The sequence below is a fragment of the Vidua macroura genome, chromosome Z (assembly GCF_024509145.1).
Source record: "Vidua macroura isolate BioBank_ID:100142 chromosome Z, ASM2450914v1, whole genome shotgun sequence".
Lineage (NCBI taxonomy): Eukaryota > Metazoa > Chordata > Aves > Passeriformes > Viduidae > Vidua > Vidua macroura.
Window position 1 is genome coordinate 21804765 of NC_071611.1, and position 7614 is coordinate 21812378.

A 7614-nucleotide genomic window follows, 5' to 3' on the forward strand; every position below is an offset into this window, starting at 1 on the left:
ACATTCCAGTCTTGTCATCTCCATTTACTAACCAAGAAAGCCTCAGGACACCTAGTGCTCAATCTTGGGAGCTATTTTTGCTTCCATTAAAAAACTGAGAAAGAAATTCAGCAGCCAGCTGAAACGACATAGGTGAACTTTCTGCTTCCTTCAAATTTAAGCAAGGTGATAAGAAGAAAAAAAGGAACACAATGACAGACAGCAGTAGCTCAAATGAATTGTTTTTTATGTGGTGGAGAATGGATTCAGTGCAGCTGTCTGAAAAAAAAGTCTTCATTCCTCATGCCTGTTTCCTAAGAAAATAAAGGTGAAGATTCAGAAGTACTGGGGGATAACAAAGCACCCACCCTAGCAGAAGTGGGATTCAATCATACTTTCTGCATTATTTTCTATTTTATTCCTTGTTTCATCACTTATCTGTTGATACATTTCCTTTTTTTTTTTTTTTTTTTTTTTTTTTTGGTAAATATTTCCATCTACTGATAATCACCCCCAGAAAGTTTTGATATCACTAAACACTTATATTCTGCTTCATGTTTCAATTATATTAACTGTAAATATTGGAGTATTTTCCTGCTTTCATTGCATCAGAATGCAAAATCATTGCTCTGCAACAGTATACAGCTTGCCATTTTGGGCTGTTTGTGAAATACCTGTGTGAGTACAGTTCTCCCCAAGATGAAACTAGGCAGTGGATGGTCAAAAACGGCAGAGTGAGTAAGAACAGTAAAAAAATCATCACTGGCAGGGGATGACCCAAAATATGTCCAATATGTTCCTAAGAAGCTCACAGGCAGCCTTGTAGAGACTAGATAATGTGAATGGACAAGGTGTAATAACTTTCAAGGGCTAGCAAGCACAGACACTTGGACACTGATATAGAATATAAGGAAATTGAACAACTGGAAGTTATGTCCAGAATTTTGGGAAAAAAAATAAAGGGAAAAAAACAAAAACAAAAAAAATCACAAAAAAAAAAAAAAAAAAAAGAAAAAAAAAAAAAAAAAAAAAAAAACCAAAAATCAGGACAGTCAGAATGAAACAAATGAGCAGACACATGCAGATTTCTAGTCTCCATAGCCAGCTCTGTAAATCACGTGATTCCCACAGGAAAAACTCCACCAATTTGCAGTGAGATAGATGGATGCAATGTACACTAAAAGTAAGTTAAAATAAAAACAGCAAGTTAAAAGCACTTAGAGTGTTTCTTATAGAGCTGACCTTTGAGATCCAGAGATGTAACGTGATGCATCCCTGTGCATCTTGCTTGCCCTAGTTGTATTAGGGTTGTATCTTGGAAAACAGGTTAAAAGCAAAAGGTACACATATTGAGGAGGCTGTTTTCAGCTTGGCACTTCATCTGTGAGATTTGAGAGAATCCCATTTGCCTAATGGACCAATCACACTGAGAATGTGACACTTGGTTCATTGCTATGGGATAAAGAGCAAATGCTTTTCTTTTACTTGATAGGGAAAAATTTGGAAAAGTCTTTTATTGACTAATACCTTATCAGTTCTGTTTACATTTGAGTCAGCACAGATATATCTGATTCAAATTATTCTTGTTTCTGTACTTAGATCACAAACAAAACAGTTCCTTCATCTGAGGTTTATTGTTTTGCCTTTAAAAAAGCAAGCAGATACTACTTACTAGTTACATTTAATTTTGATACCTCTCTTTCTTTTCTCCAGATGTCAAGATGAGCCGATACCTGTGTTTTAAGGAAAAGACAAAAAGTTGTAGCGCCAGAAGGCTATAGTTCAAGTATGAGGAAACTACTTGAATGAGTCTGGGAAAAAAGGTAGATTTTAAATTATTTCAGTTCAAATGATTCAATTATTTTAGTGTGTCTAATAGTCATATTTGTTAATGCATGGCACTGCACCCTCCAAGGAGATCACTGCACATCTCAGCCCAACTGATATACTTCCTTCATCTCACTTTTGTGTTTCATCTGGTGAGGAGATAGACTCCAAGATAGGGCTACCATGAACTTTTCACCCATGTGGGGTCTAGGGGCACACTTGAATAGAAGACTCATCCTTTACACTCTGCCAGGCGGATTTATCTATTGTAACTATGTCCTAATCGGTAGGTGTGTCAGTAGGTGTTTCGGATTCCCGAAGTAGGTAAGTAGACTGTTATCACTGTCATGGCTGTCTGAAATAAAACCAGTATTGACCACTCAGGAAAATACTCAAATGTAACCAGAGTAGGAGGACCTGGATGAAAGGAAGCGTAGGAAAAAAAAAAAAAAAAAAAAAAAAAAAAAAGACAGGCTCTCTGAGAAAAGAACTCTATATTTACTTTCACAAAAGAGAGTAATACAGTGGAAATAAAAAATAACTCTGAAGAGAGCAGTCCTGGATGTTTCATCTGTCTCTTCAATGTCCCTCTGATGTCTAAAATAGATCAACTTTTAAAAAGCTCTTATATATACAGATATCACAGATTTTAGCACAGAGGAATTGGGGCTGGAGGACCTGCAGTATCTCAGGGGCATAACATCTAAAATTTATTCCCTAAGTGGGATCAGAAATTTTTCTAATCTCCCACTGAGACACACACACATGCATAGAGTCATAGAATAAATTACACTGAAAAGACCTCTAAGGTCATCAACCCAACTATTAGCCAAAGATGACTACTAAATTAGATTCCTAAGCACCACATCTATGGGTCTCTTAAATACTCCTGCAGAAGGTGACTCAACCACTTCCCTGCGCAGACTGGTCCAATGCCTAACCACCCTTTGGTGAAGAAATTTTTCCTAATGTTCAATCTGAACCTCCCCTGATGCAACTTAAAGCCATTTACTTTTCTTCTGAAGCTGGGTACTTGGGAGGAAACCAACTCCTTGTTCACTACAACCTCCTTTCAGGTAGTTGCAGGGAATTAAAAGGTCCCTTATCACTTCCCTTTTCTCCAGGCTAAACAACCCCAGCTTCCTCAGGTGCTCCTCTTGAGACTTGTCCCCCAGGCCCTTCAACAGCTTTGTGGAATTTTTCAGGATTCACTCCAGCACCCCAACATTTTTCCTTCAGTGAAAGTCCCAAAAGTGAACACAGGATTCAAGGTGTGGCCTCACCAGTGCCAAGTACAATGGAAAATCCCTGCCCTGCTCCTGCTGGCCACACTATTACTGGTACAGGCCAGGATGCCATTGGCATTCTTGGCCACCTGGGCACTGCTGGCTCATGTTCAGCTGCTGTCACCAGCACCCCCAGGGCCTTTTTCTGTGGGCCACTCTGCCCCAGCCTGTGGGTTGTTGTGACCCAACCGCACACCCAAATATTTTCTTTTGTCAGAACACTATCCTCAACCTATTCATTCATCCTGTCCAGATCCCTCTGCAGGGCCTTGCTGCCCTGCAGCAGACCATCAGTCCTGCCCAGTGTGATGTTGTCTGTGAATTTACTGATGATACACTTGATCCATTCATCCACATCATCAATAACAATATTAAGCAGAATTGGCCCCTGTACTAAGCCCTGAGGAACACCACTGTCACTGGCCACCAGCTGAGTGTAACTCCATCCACCACCAATCTCTGGGCCCAGCCATGTAGCCAGGTTTTTACCCACTGAACAGTGTGTGTCAAAGCTATGAGCAGAGAGTTTTTCCAGGTGGATGTTGTGGGAAAGTGGCGAAGGCTTTAATGAGTTAAAGGCACACAAAATCCATAGCCTTTCTCTCAATCACTAAATGTGTCACCCTGTCATAGAAGGGGATCAGGTTGATCAAGGCAGGGCTTGTTTTTCACAAACCAGAGCCTGGCTGGCTCTGACATTCCTGGGTTGTCCTGAACTTGCCATGTGATGGTACTCAGGATGATCTGCTCTATGACCTTCCTCAGTACAGAAAAATAGGTCCGCAGTTCCCCAGTCCTTCTGGCCCTTCTTGTAGATGTGTCACACCTGCCAATTTCCAGTCACCTGAAACCTGCCCGGTTAGCCACAACTGCTTCTAAAAGGGCTTATAAAGAAATCGCTAAAAGATGCAAAGTGGTTCAGCAAGCATTTCCACTAGCTCCCTCAGTATCCTTAGGTGTATCCCACCCAGCCCCATAGATTCGTGCATAGCAGGTTGACCATTTCCCTTGCCTTCTGGGGGCTTCTTTCTGCTCCCCACCCCTGTTTTCCACCTTAGGGGGATGAGTCCTCACAGAACAACAGGTGTGAGGCAAAGATTGAGGCAACTAACTGGGGCAAAGAAGGCATGAATACCTCAACCTGTCAACTGTGTCCTCATCTTTGGTTACTCTGCTTCCCCTCACATCTAATAATGAAGATTCTTCTTAGCCTTCTTTTTATCACTAATGTGTTTATATGTACATTTTTATTGTCTTTTACTACAGTAGCCAGATTAGGGTCTACTCTGGTTTTGGTGTTTCTAATTTCCTCCCTGTTTAAGTTCCTGACATGCTGTAGTCCTCCTGAGTTTCTTTTTTCAGAGGTCAAAAATTTTCATAGAATTGTAGGACCCCAGAATATCCTGATTTGGAAGGGACCCACAAGGATCATTGAGTTCAGCTCCTAGCCCTGCACAGGACCATCCCCTGATTGATCAGAATCACATCATGTGCTTGAGAGAATTGTTCAAATGTTTCTTGAACTCTGTCCGGCTTGTGCTGTGACCATTTCCCTGGGAAGCCTGTTCAAGTGTCCAAGCACCCTCTGGGTGAAGAACCTTTTCCTGATATCCAACCTAAACCTCCCCTGACACAGCTTCAGGCCATTCCCTCAGCTCTTGTCACTGGCTACCAGGAAAGAGATCAGTGCTTGCCCCAGTGCTCTCCCTCATGAGGAAGCTGTGGACTGTGATGTAGTCTCCTCTCAGACCCATCTTCTCCAGGGTGAGGAAGCCAAGGGATGTCAGCCGCTTCCCCAGATGGCTTCCTCACCAGGCCCTTCACCATCTTCAGAGTCCTCCTTTGGATCCTTTCTAATAACTGTGTTTTTTCTTTTGTGTTTTAATTTCCAAAACTGCCCCCAGCACTCGAAGTGAGGCCGCCCTAGGGCAGAGCAGAGCAGGACAATCCCTTCCCTTGTCTGTGACTGGCTGGTGATGCTGTGCCTGATGCCCCCCAGAACGTGGGTGGCCCTCCTGGTTGCCAGGGCACTGCCAACTCATGTTCAACTTGCCATGGACCAGGACTCCCAGGTTTCTTTTTATATTCCTCACTTCCAGCCACAGTTCAGTGTTCAGTCAAGTATGTCTACGGCCCTAGTGGTTCATCTTTTAGCACATCAGGACAGCCTGCTCCTGAGCCTTTAGGATTTCCTCCTAAAGAATGTCCAAATTTAATGGACTATTTTGCCCTTCATAACTCCCTCCCAAGGGAATCTCTCAACCAGTCTCCTAAACAGGCCTAAGTTTGAGCTCTGGAAGGCCAAGGTTGCACTTTTGCTGAATCTGCTCCTTACTTCTCTAAGAATAAAAAAATGTAATTTCATAGGTGCTGTGCCCAAAATTATCTCCAACCTTTATATCAGTCACATGTCCATTCTGTTCACAAACAACATGTTGCATTGCTCTGGGGAATGGTTCCCCCCGCCCCCCCCCCCCCCCCCCCCCGCTGAGACCCCTGTAGCTGTAACCATGTTAGTTTAACCCTTCCTTCCTTTCTGGACCTAAGTGGCTGGGAGCCAATTGTCTTTTCCTGAACAGGAGGGTAGAAAAGGCCATGCTCCTCCACTGTTCGCGCTCTTTCCCGCTCTTTCCCTCTCTTTCCCTCTTCCTCCTATGGAATAAACATCTTGGACTACATCAGGGGTTAGAGCCTCTTTTGGAATCTTTGCCTTAACCCTGTAATATTTTCCCCCAAAGTTCTCTCAGATCTGGGCTAGCCTTGTAACTCCAGAGGGCTGCAGGGGAAAGTATTAACAACAATATGTCCCAGCTGGATTCCTCACCAGCTGTGACAGGAAGTTACTTTCACACAGTCCACAAACCTCCAGCTGTGTTGTATTTCCAGAAAACATCTGCTAAGCTGAACCCCCCCCCTGAAAATAAGGTGGTCTAATGATCATGAGACTTATCCCAGCTACTTATGGAATATTTTTTTTTCTGTCCTTCCCTTCTGGCTGGGAGGTCCATAACAGACTTCAGCTAGGATATCTGCTCTGTAAGCCTTCTCCCCAACTCCCTGACCCATAAGGACTTAAACCTATTGTTAACCTTCATTAAGCTCTGGACTGCCAAAATACTCCCTAGCACACAGGTCTACCCCACCTCCTCCCTTCATTATCCCTCTGAAGATTTCAAAGCCTTCCGTTGCAGCATTCCAGTTGCCTGAACCATCCCACCATGATTCTGTGATGTTGACGATGTCATAGTATTCCTGCTGCACAGTGGCTTCCAGCTCCTCCATTTCTTGTCCGTGCTGTGTGCATTGGTGTAGAAGCAGCTCATTTGGGATATTGATCCTGCCATCTTTCCAGGGAGAGAAGCTCTACTGCTTATGTCACCATTTGCAGGCACATCTGTGGTTTCCAAGGCATCAACAGCCCACACGTCTTTGCCGTTGCATGGTCTTCATTCTCTACCTCTACTGAGATGGCCACATAATAGACCTCGCTAGTACACCACCCATCAAAAAATGTCATGCTGCCCTCAAGCTTATCTCTAGCAGGCCTGATTTTATCCCTTTCTCCTTCAAATCTAGTCTAAAATTCTCTCAATGAGTGTTGTTAAATCCTGTGCAAGTTTCTTTTCCTCCTTTGTTAGAAGTGTACCCCATCTGTTGCAAGCAGGTCATGTAAATCAACCCATGATCAAAGAATGCACAATTTTGCCAGTGACGCTAGGAACAGAGTCAGGTATTGATCTGCTGGCTCTCCTTCCTTCTTCTTGCATCATTCTGTACTCTGTACAAAGCCTTTCCACAACTAGCCACAACCAGCACTAGGGACTTCAGGAAGTGAGACCCTGACTCCAATTACATACAGGGTACTCCAAGCCCAGTCTCACAGACCAACTTCCTCATACTTCAGCCTTCTGAATGGTGCAGACATCCACGGATTTGTTACACTGAGGCAACAGTGTCTTCCCTAATTTTTTTCTTGCTAATTTACATGTCCCTATGTATCATCACAGGCCTCATTGTCACACCATCCCAGGCCACTCTCTTTGACTTTCTGCATTGCTAAAGTGAAATAGTAGTTGCTGAATTCATTTTTAGCTTTTTTCAAGTACGTCACTTGTTGCAGAAATGTAAAGCTGTTAATATTCAGCTGTATTCTCCCCTTGTCACATCTATCCACTGCGAAAAGGCAACTGTAGTCCACAACTTTTGGTATTCCCTTGCCCATGACAGTTTTCTGTACCTTGCTTTGTTTTCCCTGCATATATCAAAATCAGATAATGCTAAAGCTAGGCAGATGCCATCAAAGTATCACTTCTCTAAACAGGACTTTTGTGTAGGCTTGCCCTAGGGTCGGATATGTACAGCTTGTTAAAAACTGTCATCGTGCCCATCTATAAATACCTCACATTGCTGGCTTCTCATCCTCTGAGATTATTCAGAATCCCTGTAGTCATGCAAATTATTCAGTATTTAGAAGGGTGATGAACTGGCAATTGGCTCTTGCCCATAGAGCATTGGCTCAGAG

General features: G+C 43.2%; 1 long non-coding RNA gene across 1 annotated transcript; it reads right to left on the reverse strand.

Moving 5' to 3' along the window:
• Nucleotides 1-209: 209 nt before the first annotated feature.
• Nucleotides 210-6253, reverse strand: LOC128822019 (uncharacterized). The gene is made up of 4 exons (XR_008441319.1): nucleotides 6182-6253; nucleotides 3716-3918; nucleotides 1652-1712; nucleotides 210-293 (listed from the first exon to the last, which is right to left on the reverse strand). It is a non-coding gene; the product is annotated as an uncharacterized LOC128822019 (long non-coding RNA).
• Nucleotides 6254-7614: the final 1361 nt, after the last annotated feature.